At 40.1% G+C, this 19,301-nt stretch overlaps 1 non-coding gene across 1 annotated transcript; it reads left to right on the forward strand.

Annotated features, from left to right (window-relative positions):
* Nucleotides 1–15,860: 15,860 nt before the first annotated feature.
* TRNAL-CAA (transfer RNA leucine (anticodon CAA)) lies at nt 15,861–15,944 on the forward strand. The gene has a single exon. It is a non-coding gene; the product is annotated as a tRNA-Leu (tRNA).
* The last annotated feature ends 3,357 nt before the right edge of the window (nt 15,945–19,301 follow it).

The raw sequence follows: 19,301 nt of genomic DNA on the forward strand, positions 1-19,301 counted from the left end.
CACGTCTCAAAGCCCACGAGGCCCACATTTTAAAGCCCCAAAGGCCTACAACTCAAAGCCCACAAGGCCCACAAGTTCAAAGCCCACAAGGCCCACATTTCAAAGCCCCCGGAGGCCCACATCTCCAAGCCCACAAGGCCCATAAGTTCAAAGCCCAAGAGGCCCACATTTCAAAGTTCACAAGGCCCACAAGTTCAAAGCCCCAGAGGCCCACATTTCAAAACCCACAAGGCCCACAAGTTCAAAAGGCCCATATGTTAAAAGCCCACCAAGCCCATTGTTCAAAAGCCTATGGTTCAAAGCCCATGTTTTCAAGCCCATTTCCTCGGCCCACATATCCAAAGCAAGGCCCACTACACAAACCCGATATCAAGGCCCATGGTCCTAGGCCCACATGTCCAAATTAGGCCCATGTTCCCTAATTGCCCCATTAATTCATTAGTGGAGGCCATCTGGCTATTCAATCCAGATCATTGTATAATAAAAACCGGACGACGACACCCTCCCGCGAGATTGGATGGATCTTTGAAAAATCCAAAAATATTTCAACCGTTAACCCCGCCAGCTCATCAGTGGAGGCAACGCAACTGTTTACTTGTGCAAATAAAAACCGAACAACGACGCCCACCCACAAGATCAAACGGATATTTTTAAAAAAATCTAAAAGTATTTTCAAATAAAATCCCTAAGGAGTTTAGCTCCATATAGGATAATTTTCAAACAAATTTTTTTCAGAAAACGCATGTAGCATGCAGTACACTGAGGAATCTTCCATATTCTCCAGTTGCGATCAGTACAAATATCTAAATAAGATCCGATCTCTCAGTTTCCCCAAAGGATGATTGAATCCGTACATGATACATGTACGATTAGCCTGATTTCTATATCTGGATAGTCATACGGATGCTAGTAAAAATGATTGGATCTATCTCTAGAAAGAATAATCAAACTCGAAAGGATAACAATCCATTATAACCAAAGTATCAGAATCAGCAGACTGCATGGCAAAGGATTACCTGCACATACCTAGTCCGGGATGTTCATAAAATTTGATCGAGTCTAAGTCGGCGTAGTGAGTTCCCTGTAAGGCCACACCAACGCGCAGGGCAGCTAACCACTTTGATAATCAAATGGATCGAATACACCTAAGGTGATTACATATCAAATGAACGATAGACCAGACAGTACGAGAATTCTCGTAAAGCCGCACCAACGCGCAGAGGCCCTACTTTTCAGACTTACCCTCCAATGTTATTAACAATCTGACGTGTTACAGTTGTGGTTGGTGACCCGTAATGCAGCGCCAACGCGCAGGGACAATCACAACATTTTTCTCAACCCTCATGATATGTGCAAGTCATCTCTTTTCCAAACAGTCGACTGATAATGATACAATGACAAGCAACAGATTCGAATTACTATCTTTTCTGACTAGAAGGGTGGGGTGTCCACTCGCTTTGGCCTTCGATTGCTCGCAACTTTGGCCAAAGAGGGGCATCAGTAGACACCCCACCCAAGCTAACATCTTGAAAAAGCTAAGACAATCCGGGAACCATGATCATATCATAAACCAAACCCTGATCCGAACCAAACCCTAATCTAAACCAAACCCTAATCCCAGCCTTAACCCTAACCCTAGCCTAACCACAGCCTAAACCCTAACCCTAGCCAAGACCCTGATCCAAACCCTAATCAAACATAAGCCATCACGAGCCATCATTCAAGCCAAAGCATACCCAAACCTTCACCCACAATGAACCCATTTCTCGGGCTATTTTCGGGTAACAATCGAGCCAATTTTAAGTCATTTTTAAGCCAAATATCCAAAACGGACTTTGTTTCGCTCTCAGGACCCAAAAAAGGACCCACCGACTAAATTTTGAGAGAAACTGTACCCGAGCGGTAGTTTGACTACCACAGGCGGTAGTCAAATTACTGCTTCCTCTCAAAAAAATGTGCGCGAAGCCAGCCACACTGCCACTCGCCGAATGCGTGTGTCCTCCGAGCAATAGCTGTCGCTTAGCTCGAAAGTCAATTTTCCTATGAATTTACCCCTCTAGGCTTTACTATTTACCATTTTACCAACCCTAAGAGCCAATGGGAATGCGCCACGTGGCACTTCTCTCTCCTCAACCACTCACAAGCTGCCATGTCATCCTTTTAACCCTTACCTACCTACCATTTACCAAAGGACCATTGGAGAAGGCTATAAATAGCCCTCTCCTCCTCTCATTTTAACAACAACAACAACTTCTCATTTCTAAAGCTGAGAGAGAGAGAGAGGGAGGTAGGGAGGGAGGAAGAGAGCGAGGGTGATAAAGAGCTCTCAAGCCTTCAAGTCTAGATTTTTCAGCTATCCCCTTAGCCTACTCCCTACCTTCCCAACCATCCTAATCCCCAAGTCTAGCCCGGATTGATCATGGCTCAGTCCATGTCTTAGCCTACTCAAAATCAAGCCAAAGATCCATTCATTTTATATACAAGCATTCATCATGACATCTATTCCCTTCTCAACCCCCCTGCTTCTCTAAATTTCTAGTGAACGTATGCTCTGTGACTTACCATACCTCGGATCCTGTCACATCAGAAATTCCTAATGATCTAGTCCACTTTTCTTTACCTTTTTGTATAAGCATCATCACATCCACCTTTTAGACACGTTGTTGAACGTATGTTTTGTGGCTTGCCGAAATGTCGGATCTTGTCGCATCAGAAATTCACGTGTGCCTAGTCCTACCTCGACCGCATCATTCATTCCTTGAGATTTTCGTACCACACTAAGCAGAGACCGTACATTTGTGTGGGCAAAGAGGGTGCTTAACACCTTCCCTCTTTGTAACCGAGGTCCCTTACCCGGAATCCCGGATCACGGACCAGGAATCAATCTAAGCTAGGAGAGTCTTTGGATTTCTCCAACCTTACATATTCTGCGGGTTCTAGCCGACTACGGGATTTTGAGATTAATTGGCTAGTGGCGACTCTAACATTCACAAATCAGCCTAATCACCCCACCACCAAAAACATAACATACAAATCAGTGTGGGCGTTGATTTTCAGTGTTTACACACCTATTCAATTCAATGGCACGTGCCGTGACTGAAACAATCAGGACAGACCACTCACCAAGTGGGCAACATTTTTATTAAACAAATGGATGGATAGAGTGGGAGAGATGAGCAACAATCTAAATTTAATGTACACATGGTGTTCACATCCCAAGTATAGGGTTGTAATGTAGTAATAATCTTGGTAAGACCGAGGTCGAATCCACAAGGACTGAACCTTGTACATATTCTGAGAGTAACCAGAACTAGAACTAGAAGAAAATGTAATATAAATCAGGAAAATTAAAAGAGTAATGGTGAATAGATTAATTAAAAACTAATAAATTTAAAGGTGAGAAACTAGGGTGCCAATAATCAACTTGTGGAGATCAGGGAGATCTACGCTTGATTCAAGAACACAACTAGACTTAGAGTCTCATCTTCATCCAGTTGGAGGATATAATGTTAAAAATCAAATCTGAACTTCATTTGATCCAGTTTTCAAGAGATGAGAGGTATGAGAATTAGACTTGATTCCATTACAAGACCATGCCCATGAGACAAAGCAAACAATAGAGTTTGACCTATCCACATCTAATTTAAGGGAGTTATGAATGTTAGGAAAGGTTCCATCACCCAACCATGCCCATGAGACAATGGTGAACAACAGGGCTCCCACGTTTATAGTCCTTATAATGATCAGAACATGCTCAGAGCCATCGCAGATCTATTGTAATTTAAGTCACAATAAATCATTAAAGACTAAAAACATTCCATATAATCAAACTATAATCAAAGAGAGTTCATAAACATGAATCAAAGCCGTAGAAAACACCCCATGACGCTACAAGCTTCACCTCTTAGCCCTAGCTAAGAAGTTTAGCCTGACATAATCATGCTAAACTCTTAAAAGAAAGAAATAAACCTAACTAAGAAGGAAAAAGGAAGGAGGAAGAAGGAAGAAGAAGGAAGAAGCCGACTACGACTCTCTCTCTCTCTACTTGGCTTCCACCATCCCAGGATCTGCCTCCACGGCTGCCTAGAGATGCCCTTTTCTCTCTCTCCCTTCTCTCTTTTATAAGCATAAGGAGGGTCGGTTGGCTGTGTGTAAGTCGGCTGGAAGTTTGCGTAAAAACATACGCAACAAGAGCCCTTGGGCGCAGCAAAAACGCAGATGACTTGCGTTTAGATGGATCTCGCAGGACAAAGAGTACTGAACTACACGTTCTGACTCCATGGTAGTGATCGTGGCTACCCTCTAGAGCTTACAGACAGTTCGGATTGACAAACCGAACTCAATCAGGATCACAGAATGGCCCACAGCGGCTGGATTTCACGGACGTGCGTAAACCTTATGCAGGTTGCGCTGATGTGTTTAGTGGGCCCTACGGTGATGTTTTTAGTGAAATTCACCCCGTTCATTGGATTCCTGGCAAAATTTCAGTCGGAAAGGAGTGGTTTTGGTCGAGTTTTGGTGCGGCCCATTGCATCAAATCAATTTGTCGTCCATCCTGCATTTTCTGACGATCCACATGTGTATGGGCACATGGGGCCAAAAGGCCACCATAGCAAGGGTCATCCCCCCCCCCCGGAGTGAATGAACGATCCAGACAATCCAATGGACTGATAGGTGGGGCCCACTAGCAAAAGAACGATGGTTCGCGGTGGGTCCGCTATTTGAATTTGGAATTTTGAGGAAACTGGTCGATCAGCGTGCGCTGACCAACCTTGAGTGTACTGGTGTATGGCCGGTGCACGTTCACATTGTGCACATGCAATGAACATGTGGGGTCCGTTGTGATGTTCGTGAGAAATCCGCTTCGTCCATCTATTTTAACACCCCATTTAAGGGGTTGAGATCAAAATTGAAGCATATTCAAGTATCAGATGGGCCCCAAATCGGTGAATTGTGGGCTGATCTGTCCGTTGGGCTACTTGTATAAGGATCCAATGGTTGAAATTCGACGTGTACGATTAATTTATGGTCCTCAAGTCAGATATAAATTTTTGACCCGAACAGATGGTGGGAACCCTGTGATCTTACATTCTTGATGATTTTCAGGCCTCTTTAGCGTGAATTGCTTGATTTTCTCGGATCTCTGGCATGTAAATTCTTCAATCTCGGTCCCCAGGGGTCCGTCTCTTGCCTCGGTGATTTCTGAGCGTTAAATCCATGCTTTTAGTATCTTTTTTCAGTCCAGGTTCCTAATTCACCTTGCAACACAAACACGATTAAAATTGACCGTTAAACAATATCATGTTCATAAATTCAGGTAATAACCGGGGTCTAATATGCAATATTTGACCCTCGACACATGACCCACCGGATAAGTGGAGCAAAATGATTTTTGGGTTAGTACCCCACTGATGAATGAACTTATCTCACTCACGCATGCAACTTTGGCATGTATGACACCAGATCACTTATTAAATCCCTCCTCAAGTTCATCACCTCAGCATTTCTTGGAAAGGAAATGGTTACTAGGCTCATGTTGTGGGGAAATGATACGATTGGCCATGAACAAGTGTAATAGGGTAGTAGACCAATCTAGAGGGGTAAGTGGAATCTTTAAATCATCATCATCATTATTATTTTTTTGGAAAAGTGATTTTAGACTTTACTTGTCCATTAATTGGTTTAGTATTCTATCACGCTAGCTAGTTCATAGTCGGCTGTGTATCATTTTCCCTTGAGAAATGTTCACATAAAATCATTTATTTCCAGCTGCTAGCTAGCACGCGTGCCCCTTGTGTACATCTCACATCTGTGCAAAAGTTGGCATCACTATGCAAATCAGGATGAGACAATCATTGGGTGGGCCACACCAATACACTGACGCATACCATCGACCGTCAATTTGTTTTGATGTTATTCCCCACTCGATGAGATGATCAGCATGACTTTAATATCTAGTCGTGGTGTGGTCCACATTTTGCACGGATCAGATATGCCATACACACGTGAACAGGCACTGATCATATCTCTTAAATTATTCACTAATCATCATAACAATTATATGAATATCAAAGGTGAGGTAGACAAATGTAACACTAAAGTAGCTTAGGGCAAGAAAAGGAGGCAACTATGGGAAACCTTCCCATGCTAGAAAGCCTAGAATAGTTGGGCGGCATGAGAAAGTTGAAAAGAAAAAAAGCTAAGCTTGCCATTTCAAGTGGCCCACCATTGACAGGAGGGGCCATTTATGTGTACGCGCGATAGTTGTTGGTCAAAAAGACATTAGGATGCATTATAACCACTAGAAATGGTAGATAGAATCACTAAGCATGATTTTAAAAATAATAATAATAATAATAATAACAAAGCAGCCTAACTCTCCCCCCGTGAAAAGTAGCAAGGCACATGGATGCCCATCTTTTCATATCATTTCAGTGAAAGCTTCCTCCCTCCATTCACAACTTCAAATAAATAATCACCATTGGTTGTTCTTTAGTGCCAGTACGTCTATCATGTGTTCACACCATTGCCCATTGCTGTGATGCCTCACACTAGATTCACCGGAATCTGGTCTAGCTTTGATAAGGTAGCAGTGGATCTTTCCTGCACTATTCATGTTTACATTCGCAATGGACTGTACCACCTTATACTACTTTAGGTTTTGTCTTTCAGCCGAACCCGGCCTGATAAGTGTAGCCTAAGCACTATGAGAAGCAAGTAATGTTCGTCAATCAACGCCTGATCTGATGCCACCAAATAAGTTAATTCTTCCGCTTAAGTTACTTTGATAAGTATTGTTATAAAAGTAACTTACACACTAAAAACTATTTATCTCGATAAGTATTAAAATAAATAATAAATAATAATAATAATAATAATAATAAATAAAAAACTTTTCAACTTCTTTTCTCATGGTCCATAATAAAGGAGGCTCTCTCTTGCTATCCATATTAAAGCACTCCCCATACGATGAATTGTCCACATTGAAGATGGGCCCCATATGATGGATAACCCCAGATAAATATGGGCCCACATAATAAATGATCCACATTAAAAGTTGGCCACTAATGATAAACAACCCACATCCAAAGGTTGTCCGTGTCCATCATATGAATGCCCATAACCATAGCTCAAGTGGTAGATTGAGTGAAAGATACCTCGTTTCAACAATGAGGTCTTGGTATTGATTCCTTAGAGGGGGTGGCTAACAGTGAAGTGTGAATTGATCACCGTGAGTGTACTAACAAGCTAACAAAAAAGAAAAAGAAAGCTAGTACAATGGATGACCCATTTCAAAGGTGGAGGCTACACAATGGACTGACAACATAAAAATAGGGCTCTGCATGAAAGGCAATGGGCATTGAAGTTGGCCCCTAGATGGATGGCCCATATTGAGATAGCCCCACATGATGGGCAGTCCACATCAAAGGTCAGCCCTAATGATGAATGGCCCACATCTAGGCTGAGCCCATGTGATGGGCAACCGATGTTGAAGGTGGGGCCCACATGATGGACAATCCACATCAATGGTCGGACCTAATGATGAGTGGCCCATATCCAAGGTGGGCCCCACATGATGGACATCCCACACCAAAGGTGGGGCTCACATGATGGATAGTCCACATGATGGGCAATAATGTTGATAGTGGGCTCCACATGATAGATGACCAACATCAAAGGTGTGCCCTACATAAAAAATTGTGCACATTAAAGGCTGGCCTCTAATGATGAATGATCCACACCCAAGGTGGGCCCCGCATGATGGACAACTCACATCAAAGGTAGGGCCCACACAACGAATGATTCACATCAAAGGTTGGCCCCACTTGATGGATGATGGATGTGAAGGGAACCAAATAGATTTAAGGGATAATTACATGTGATATTGGAAACAAAACATGCTTTTATACTTTTTGATAGACAAGTATATTGTTTATAATAAATGTATTATTTATATTTATAAAATATATTTATTTGTTGAATAAATAGGAGCCCAGATAAGCTACTTATAAGTAACTTATCTAAAGTTGGGTTCTTACTTATGCCTTGGTGGTAGACTTACAAGAGTTTCAACACAAGGCAGAGGCTTGAGTACCCATTGTAGTGAAATTCTAATGTAGCGTGCATACATAGTGTATGAGTGTGTTAGTAAAGATAAAAAAAACAATGTAAAGTAACTTAATATCCAAATGTCCCTTCAATGCCTAACCTGACCCATTGCTGAGAATACTATATCAAATGGCTTGAAAGGGCAGTCATTCAAGAACACAACAATGGAGATGAGAACACATTCCACACGAGGAAAATTAAGCAGTGAAACCTACTTTCTGCGAGTACTTCAGCGGTGAAAACCATGTATCCAAAATAAATAAAAGAAACATAGATGAATGACCCTTTTTCCTCAACCGTACTTGAATAATATCAGAACGACGTAGAAACCTCTCCCTCTTTCATACAAGGTTTCACTTTATTTATAAAATCCAAATGCTTAATGGCTTCAAACAATAAGATCCGATCCTACTCTAGCCTAATGTGTAATCCAGTTATTTTCATACACATCATCAAAAAAATGATCACAATTTAATCAAAGAGAATTAGAATTATATAATCTTAAGCTCATTAAAAAGCTAACTTAATTGCTTTCAAGCGAAATCAATTTCACATTGTTCTAATATCATTGAACATCTCAAGAAATGAAGTCTGATATAAGTGACCACAATAATGACTGAGTTGTCCCTAAAAAACTAAGAATTAAAAGAAAATGGGGCAATTTTTTTTTTTATAGACACCCACTCACATCCCACATGCAACCATACACTCGCACCACTAGTTTTCACCCCGATGGATGCTCAAAGCCATGACCTTGTGTTGAAACTTCCGTGAGTCTAAGAAAAAAAGGACAATCGGGCCCATGATTAGTGGGTTGATGTGATCCAAGGGGATCAAAGACACGAAGCCTCGAGAGATGCATAAAAAATCTAAGCCTTTCAACAGTTCGGTCACAAGTCATGTCAAAAATAATGGTGGGAATTGGCTAGGGCCCAGATACTACTTATTAAGTATCATGAGAGTTTTTCAATAAAATAGAATAAAATTTTGAGTAAATATGGATAAATTAGGTTTCTATACTCATGCATGCGTACGTTTACTTGCCGCACACGTGTACAAGATATCAGCTGTGCATAAAGTGGATTCCACCATGCAAGATATCTAGCACAAGAATGAGGCCGGTCCATTCATAACGATGGACACTCCTATATGAAAACACCAGATTAGTTCAAAAGATTCTGCCAATGATCAATATTCAACGTGCATACGTGGCCCCGCCGACTCCTTCAACAGAACGTTTTGACAGCGAGGCCCACGTTATGAAAGGTCAGATATCACCGCTGGAAAGGTGCATGTGAGGGCCAACAAACATCCCCTCTTAAAAGGTGCAAGGCACGTGGATGCCACCTTTTCAAGTCATTCATCAGAAGCTCTCTCTCTCCCTCTCTCTCTCTCTCTCTCTCTCTCTCTCAAGAAAGCTTCGTATAACAGTTGCTGACATGGCTTTAGTGGACAAAATAACGGATACTTTTGTCACTCTTCCTGTTTCTGAATCTACCACTTAAAGAAAATACGAGTATTTGCTCATCCATGACTAATCACTTTCAAACGCCTGCACCGCATTGAGTCGTACACTCTGTTTTTAGCCCTTGGATATGTTCAACAAGGACGTGGATTGCCTCCGACACCCTACTGCAAGAAGTTCCCTATGTTTGTAAGAATCCATGCTGTTCATCCGTTTCTATGCCTCATGTTGGGACCTGAGAGTCTGAGACCAAAAATAAAATAGTTCGAAAACTCAAGTAGCCACACAACAGGAAATTTTGGGGCCAGAAATACTTAACGTTTAAACATTCCCAACGGTCTACCTTGATGTACCATCCAAACTGCTCATAAGGTCAATCGCATTGGGATGATTTGAAAAGATGAAGGTATTAGCCTGATATAAAAAAAACTTCTGTAGCCCTTCAAATGTTTCAACGGTGGGTGTTCAATACTACTATTTTCTATGGTGCGGCCCACTTGAGTTTTGGATCTACTTCATTTTTTGGCACAGTAAATTTCTCACAAACATCATGCTACACCTTGGCTAGCTAGGTGGAGTATGGAATCAGCGGAGAGATTTTTGGCGTGTTAAACAAGGAAAGGAGATATTTTATGAGAAATTGGTATTAAAGAGAGAGAGTGTTCACTGACACTCTTTTATTGTAATAACTCTAATTACAAAGATAAGTTGTACTGAAGGAACACCCAAATATGAATACAAAATTCACACTTTCTAAATTGATGCATTTAATGCATCACGGGCCCAAATCGCATACAGTTTTTTGTAATTGCCAGTGCTTATAGATGATCAGTTGTTATGTTCACTAACTAGAGGAGGGAAATGGGCGTGCTGGCTTGGGCCCTAACCTAACTCAGATCAATCTGTGTTGGATTTGGGTTGAGCCTAGGCTTGGCCGGCCTAAAAATGTAGATTTGATATAAATATTTCGGCAACCTGGTGAGTAGGTAAGACTAATTTTCTCACAGTCAGTGTTCCTTCCTGATGAATGCACACGATCCTATGCATATTTCACATTTTCCATTTGCAATGACGCAGTTGATTTATCTCATGCGAGCAATATATATATATATATATATGTGAGGGTGTGTGTGTGCACGCACGCTCTTTAGCATGGAATCAATGGTGTTCAAACATGGCCTAAAAAATATTTTGGAATCCATGGCTTCCAAACATGAGACTTGTTGTATTATGCAGAAATCTAGAAGTGAGATAACAGCTGATGTCAAACATGGACTTGAAAAAATAAAATAAAATCAGGACCCACTATGTCATTTCCCACTTTTGAGACGCCTAAGAAAATGAGAAGAGATAAAAGTATTTTAAAAAAAAATAATAAAATTAAATATATAAAAAAAAAAAAAAAATTAATTTTTTAAAAAAAGACGTACAGTTGGGGGTAGTGGAAATATTCTTGGAACAATGTATGGCCCGCCCATACTCAGTGATAAGAAGAAAGGATGGAAAGTTGAGCAGTGGAATCATCCCATATGTTTGTCACGGGGTATAGGGCACTCATCACAAAGTACACGGTGGTTGGGCCATGTTTTTCACTATGGTCTGTGCACCTAGAGCTTACAAGTTCCCACCTGAATTATGACACTTGAACGGGTCCAATGTGTCCTGATTCCTGGTCGCTGCACGGAAAAGCAGTGGGCTGTCGGCAGTCACTGGTTGGAGCCCACCTCTCTCCTTGGTCAGATTATTTAAATCTGATGCTACCCAATCAATTGCACTTCTTTTATTTTTCCATAACAATGTCCATGGACTATTTTCTTTGAAATAGATTGCATGGTAACCCTCTCAACATGCTTTCGTTAAAGATTGAGCTTCTGCAAAGTATGTTTGAAAGTTGTTCAGTAAAGTACAAAACGGGAGCCTCATTTCTTAAAAAAAAGAAGCAAGTGGTGCAATCAAATCCCACTATTTCTTTTTTTTTTTTATACACACACCTACACCTCACACAATCACACGCACACCCAAGACACATGAGCACTTAATCTCACGATCTTAGTGTTAAAACATGTTGTTAGTCAAAGATAAAGTTCTTACAAAGTATGTTTGAAAGTTCTTCAGTCAAATGCAAAGCCAAAGTCCCATCTCTGAATGTAGCATGTGGCACAACCAAATCTTACTATATTTTTTTTACACACACCCAAGCCACATAAGCACTTAATCTCATGATCGAAGTCTTAAAATAGAATATGTTTACCGCTGAGCCATAGTGCTGGACCCAAATCCTGCCACGTTGGTCACCAGGCAATCACTAGTAAATACACATCCATTTTTTCCTCCTTGGCCAAACCACCTCCTAAGGGCAGAGGATAGACAAGAGGGTTCAAGTCGAGGTCATTTCCCAAGCAAGGATACGTCCCTTGGTCTAATGAGAACAAGACTAATTCGGCATCTTGCCCACCAAGCAACATTATTTGGGAAAAGTTTCGGTACCCTAGCAGCATATTGTGGTCCATACACCAACTCTTAAGGAATTGTACACATGGGCTACAACTAGCCTATATCAAACCGTCCAAATGTGAGCTTCACTGAGGATGGACCATTAACCAATTAGCTGATACTTATTTGATTATCTAACTAGTCTATTAGTGGACATTTATTAGTGGATGGTTGAAATGAAAATTGGCAAGCTGCCTTAATTCAACAAACAAGCGATCTTTCTTCTTCTTCTTCTTCTTCTTTTTTTTTTTGTTTTTTTCCAGGTTTGGAGATATAGCACCCTTTATTTTAATCTATGTGCCAAATATCAGCCTCCCTTGTAAGTATTATAAGAAAAACGCCTCGCTTTTCCATATATGGCCGAAAGCCACGGGTAGTTAATTTCCATAGCCCAATCATGAGATGACTGTATCATATATTCATATTCAACTATTGACTGTAAAAAATTATCCATGTTCTTGATAAAGAATATAAAATTGATATTTTGTCTTTAAATTACAGGTGATTGTCAAATGCTATGTGATTCCAATTTCCAAGATTGGGCCATTGTGGCACACATACAAAGTGTGACAAATCAGTGTTGACACATGAAAGCAAGATTCAGAGTACTGCTTTCAGACAGTCTAGACCATCAATTGCTACTCATCTGCTCACTCGGGCTGAGTCGGCAAATGCATGCAAGATACGAACTTTTCATAGTCACATGTGGGTCTTGGCACTGTCAGATGACTGGGACTGTCAAATGGTTAGGGAGAGATCCAAACTGCTTTCAATATTGTGGCCCTGATCACCATTGTCAGATAGTCCTCTGTTTATAATTCGTTTGGCTCTTGGAAACATGGGCCATGCAACGCCCCTTTTATGACTCACTTATATATTGCCAACATGGGAGGCCATTCACTTTAAGCAGTGGTCCAGGAAGATGCAGGAGAATGTAAAAGAGAGATTAGGTGAAATGTCATTTCACATCAATTAGTAAAGTAAAACGTCATTATAAAGAATGGTTTATCAACCTAATCATATTTACCTTTTTTTGTCCCAAAAAGTAATGATAGGATGCTTCTCAACACATTATGAAAAGATTTGGAGGTATACGTTGTGTATCTCAAGGTTTCTTGTATCAATTAAACTCTTCTGATGTTGAATATAGAATGTGGGATATTTTTATTTTGGGCTATCCCATTTGATAATCACAACTATCACCTGGTAGTGGCCTATTCATGATACTGCTCATTATGAAGGACCATGCAACCATGTGGTACTCATCCAATGCTTAATAACCTCCACCCAATCCAAATCTTGATCAAATCATGCCCCGAAACCACTAGATGGATCATAGAGAGAGAATTTCATTGGTCTAATACTCAAAACCATTTGATAGGTGGTTAATTTGCCAACAGTTGAAATATTCCAATCAAGGATATCTATGTTTCCCCATCCAAGGTGTGGCCCATAATATAAATGGTTTGGATCATTTAGAGAAAGGATAAAGTCCCTATTGCAATGCCTGGGGATTTATTCTAGCAAACCTATCTAGTAACGTGCGGTTGAGATAAGATAGGCAAATTATAAATGATTAGACAACGTGCAGTCCCACATTCCCACACACATACGTACTTTAACACCTGAGTATTGAAAGGCACAGGGTGTGAAATCGGATTGCCCACTGAGTTAGTACGCTCTTATCGTATTGAGTAAACTCAATTGGGCCCACCGTGAATGCATGTGGTTTATCCACGCCGTCCATTCATTTTTGCAGATCATTTTATAGGTTCAACACAAAATTGATGTATATACAATGCTCAAGTGGGCCATACCACTAGAAAAACTAATATTAGTCCACTAATGGAGCACATCACACTTCTGTGTGAAATATGAACCTTTCAAATTAAAGATACATGTGTCACGCACTTGATGAGTGCAATCATGTTTTAGGTCTATGACATGTTCATAACGTCCACTACCTGATGAATGGACCTGCATCCTATCAAAATCCCATTTGAATGGCACCAAAGCGTATTTTACAGTCTTTACAAACTAGATTTTATGAAGAACGGTTGTCAGCCACATCTAATATATAAGAGATACCAGGAGTCTCTCTCTCCCTCACTTTCTCTAGTTCGAGACCCAATATAATGTGTGTCGTATATCCACACCATCAACTAGATGCAATCTTCCATGGTGGGATATGGACCAAAAAATCAACCCATTTCATGCCTCAGTTGAGCCACACTGTAGACAACAATTAAGAGTGGACGCACACCCATTGAAACTTTCCTGATGGTTTATATTCTACTGATATGTGGTTTAGACATCCAACCCATCCTCCATGTGTCACACTTGTATGAGGGTCACACTCAATTTTGGGCCATTAAAAAATTCAGGTGAGCCACATCAAGTGATTTTAGATATTTTAGGCATGATTGTACATGATTTTAAATTCTATGGCTACATGTGTTTTGAATATGACTGTTTTTTTTAAAAAAAAAAAAAAAAAAAAAAAAAAATTCTCTCAACCCACCAAACCTCATGGTAATTTCCCATGATCTGGACCGCATACTACCACATAAGTATGTGTGTGCGCGCGCGCGCATGACCTGGCCTCAAACCTGTTACCTCAATGTTGAAATGCACCCCCTCTACAGTTGGAATGTTAATAGGAGTATTTCTTATTTGTCCCCACCCCACAGGTAATCTATTCAATGAATATATAACATGATAAATTCTCGTGCAATTGAAGCCATTGGAATTTTAGAAAATCCTAATCACCTATTCGGCAGGCATTCTCAAACGAAAAAATATATTTATTTTTTTTGAAGCAAAAAATAATAAATGTTGAAAATTAGTTTTAAAAATGTTATTTTATTTATGTAAATGCTTTATAGATGGCATTATTATTAGTATTTTTTTTTTTTACATATTGTTTCAATGTTATTATTAGGAAAAAAAAAAGTTTATGAAATGATGCAACATAATATATTATTGATATAAATTACCTTTGTAAGATATCTTCTTTTTTCTCGACTCATCATCTCAAAATGGAAATCATAGGTAAATCCCTCTTCATGGACAATCCAAATTTGTGATTGGAGCATATCATAATCAATATGAATTGTTCATTTTTTCTGTCCACTAATTGGATGGTAAAATTATCCAATCAAAAGGGTTCCAAAGCCAAAGTTGGACCTACCTTATGAAAATTTTATTTCAATAATTGGTCTTCTATTATAATTAAATATGAGCCATCAATTTTAAATCAATGATATGAAACATTAATTTTAATTCAATAATAGTCATCATATTAAAGATATTTTCAAAAAGTATCATTAATAAAAGGTGGGGCCCACATAGTGATAGTTTGGATTAGTAGCTGGACATATCTGATATAATAATGTGGGCCTTCCATTTTCCTGGCTTTATCTATATATTCTTAAATGCAAGTTCCCGTCCTCTTACATATGATGTAATTTTGCACATTTCAATAGAGCTTAAGGTGTTTTTATCCATTTTTTTTAAAATAAAAAAATAAAATTCACAATGACAAACTTTCCCAATTTGGAAAAATATAATAAGATCACCTAAAAATCTAAGCTTCAACTTACCTTTTGAAAATTGCAATGGCCCATGAGAAATTGAAAAGTATGGGAACCCAATGTAATCCTTGAACTAACAAGATTTAAGTAGCTACAATTCAGTTTTAAAATGCAATAATCTGTTTATTTTGGTGTTTTAGAAAGAACATAAATTCATAAAATTATATATAATAGTAATTTTAATTTATATTAACGTGCAAGTCAGGATGGCCGAGTGGTCTAAGGCGCCAGACTCAAGTTCTGGTCTTCGAGAGAGGGCGTGGGTTCAAATCCCACTTCTGACAAATTATTATTTTTCTCCTCTATGCCCAGATAACAGAGGATCTGGACTCATTATTAAATCGTACTTATTTTCTCATGCAGACCATGCGCGTGCGAGATCTGGGCCATTCATGGGAGGGATTGGATATCGAGCACACACGACACAGCCCAGGGCCACTTTAATTTGGTGGTACCATCACCTCTCAGTTCAAAGGAATCACAAAAAAAAAAAAAAATCAAATTTCATGTCTTCTAGTATTGGTAAAAAGCAGGAACGTGCAATTACACTTGTCAAACATTAAAAAATAGGGGGTTGGCAATGGGTCTGTAGGCCCAAACCATTTTTGAGGTGGGCTCAGGACAAGCTAATTTGGGCAGGTGAGGGCATGGGTTGAGACTTACCCGAGACGACCTAACCAACCCGCCCACATGGGTTGTCAATGGGTTGGGCCAGATGACCTGACCTGACCCAACACCCGATACAAGATAAAGAAGAAAAGTATAGATAATATTTTTGTACGTATGCATGAATCTATTGTCTGATCTAGGTTGTGCATGGCCTTAGTATCCCATTCCATTCTTAAACCTCAGTTGGGTCATGGCTGGTTTGACGGGTCAGTTTAGCCCAACCCATTTACAATTAAATGGGTCGGGTTAGTGGTGAGTATAAAGGTGATGATGGTTTGTGGATCGTGTTTGGGAAAATATTCTTATCCATTTAATAAATGGGTTGCTGTTGGGAACCTAGACATTGCCACCCCTACCATCCACACACATTGTAGTTTTATGCTACAATCAAGACCGTCAGTATCCTTGACTCATTCTTGATTGATCATAGCCCAAACATTACACTGATCCATTGATTTTAACCATCTGATTTTATCTTCTGAACTTGGACTACTTGTTTCTCTTTTCTTAACCATACATTTGATAACCACCAATCACATGGTTCGGATAACGTGATTTTCAAGCTATCCTCCATCCCTAATGTACGCCACAATAAGGGGTCTAGATAGTGGTACACGTGTACCAATGCTTTGGTAGTATGAGTCGCCACCATTTTTGGAAGTGGTGAAGTGTGTGTGTGTGTGTGTGTGTGTGTGTGTGTGTGTGTGTGTATAGCATTAGAATCTAGAGTCTCGTTTGGTGATGGAAACCGTTTATAAACGATGGGTCCCATATTAACCTTTTTATTAATGGCACAAGAATGATAATTAAGAAGATGTCCGATATTTAAAGCTAGGGCTGTCAATGGACCGGTCTGAAATACCCCATTTTAACTTTTGTTCTAACCCAAACTCTACATTGTAGGGGTGGCAATGGGTCAAGCCAAGCTGGATCAGACTCAGGCTTGAGCTGAAAAAGTAGCCCATTTTGATTAATGGGCCGGCTTAGGCAAGCTTAGAGGATTGAGCAGCATGAATTGCAGCCGGGCCCAGCACAGCCCGTTGAGAGGTGTACTAGGAATATTCAATTAAGAGCCCCTGTGAATCTGTGTCGGGCTGAAGCGGAACACATGCATGTGAGAAATTCCATTAGACGTCACAGGTGTCAAAAATCCATGCCATTCATCAAATAGTTCGCAATGTCAACATTCTATGAACCAAAAATAAAGGTGGTCCATTGATCATGAAGGTCAAACTTGCATGAACTCTATTTTCTATCTAAGCCATACTTTTACATTTACATCATGTGTACTAATCAAAACTCCCACAACGCGCACACACATGTAGTGCATATAAGGTTGGGTTGGGATTAAGTCGGGTTACCCAAGGCCTCAACACCAACCCTAACCCAACCTGGGTCTCTTGAACCTCGACTCAAGAATTTTAAACCCAAACCCAATCCGAGTTTAAGGGCCTTAACCTAATGACACAGAAACATAAGCCATCGAGAGTCTGAATCTCATCGTGAAAAAACCAAAGAAATAAAGGGTGTGTCATGTTGGCTGTAACAGCGACAAAGGGCCAACCGAGCGACACAGGCCATATGATAAGGTGATGGTCCCCACCCTCAGGCTTCAGCCTAAGTAAGCCAATCTCCGTAGAAAGAGAAAGAAAGAGGTGGTGATGAACGTAGCCATGGTTCCTTAGAAATAAAAGAAACATCCCAAAAGAAAAAAAACAACAAAACAAAACAAGTAGATCAATAGATAGGGACAATGCTACCGGGCCTATGCCGCATCCCTGTCTTTGTTCCCCTCTTCTGCTTCTTCCCATGTGCCCATTTTTCTCATACATTTGCCTGCATTTCAACTTCCTACTCTTTAGGAAGAGCACGTTTGGTTGCACCAAATATCATGATATTTTGTGCAACCAAACGCACCCCAAATGATTGTGTTCTTTTATCAGGAAAGAGAACTGTCTACTGTCCTGGGAAGCATATGATTTCAACGTCATTGGATAGATGTACTATGGCCCAACTCTGGTTGCCAATGTTTAAGGCTGGTGCTAGTTATGACCTCATCGACACCGCATTCGGTATCTAATGCCACTCTAATTCAGTAAAGGCTCTCAGGCTTTTAATATAGACCTGATCTTGAGGCCCAATTGATAGATGTGTCACGCCAGGCCTATATTTTGCAGAATTTTCTATTGACCTCTCCCTTGAGCTCAAGAACAGCCCCATTAATGATCTCAATGGACTGGATTGAACCTCAAATTGAAGCCCGGTTAGTAAGTGGGCCAGGTTCGTTCCTCATTCTTTTAAGAAACCATTTACTATCTCTGGCCATTTTCAACCCAGATCCTACTGCCATTGCAATGTCCTGTTGTCACATCCCAAAAAACAAAGATGAGATATATGTATTCATGCCATCAATGCACTTACAAATTAATTATCTACAACGTGGGCCATTTTTTTAGAACGATACATGTCTATGAGCCATAGATTGGATAGTTAGCATCATCAAGATGAATCGCTTCATCGAAACTATAAGCAGCCCATGGTCAGGCCTATTGAATAGATGTTTTGAGATGATGATTGGAACTATTTTGTTTATCCAGTCAATTAAGACCTTGCATTTTTGCGCTAGCGATAGGATGCTTAGGATCATACAATCAATGTAGTTTTTGGCATTATGGTCTACCAATAACAGTAGAACAAGTGTACAGTCCAAGGTTGGATGATTGGCTTTCTCACGTATCATCTATAAGCTGCACAAAAGTGTCTGGGGGCTCCAGAGGAAAAAAAAGAAAAAAAAAAAAAAGGATTTTAATTAACTAAACCTTAACTAGCTTTCATATTGGACGTAAAAGAAAGCAAGTGTTAACATTTCGGCAAATACGAGCCTTGTTATTCTACAGCGGACGTATGAGTTACAATACAAGGCCGGTCACATGGCAATGACTGCCGCTAGTGGACATTAAATGGCCATGTAA

Source organism: Magnolia sinica, chromosome 5, assembly GCF_029962835.1.
Source record: "Magnolia sinica isolate HGM2019 chromosome 5, MsV1, whole genome shotgun sequence".
Lineage (NCBI taxonomy): Eukaryota > Viridiplantae > Streptophyta > Magnoliopsida > Magnoliales > Magnoliaceae > Magnolia > Magnolia sinica.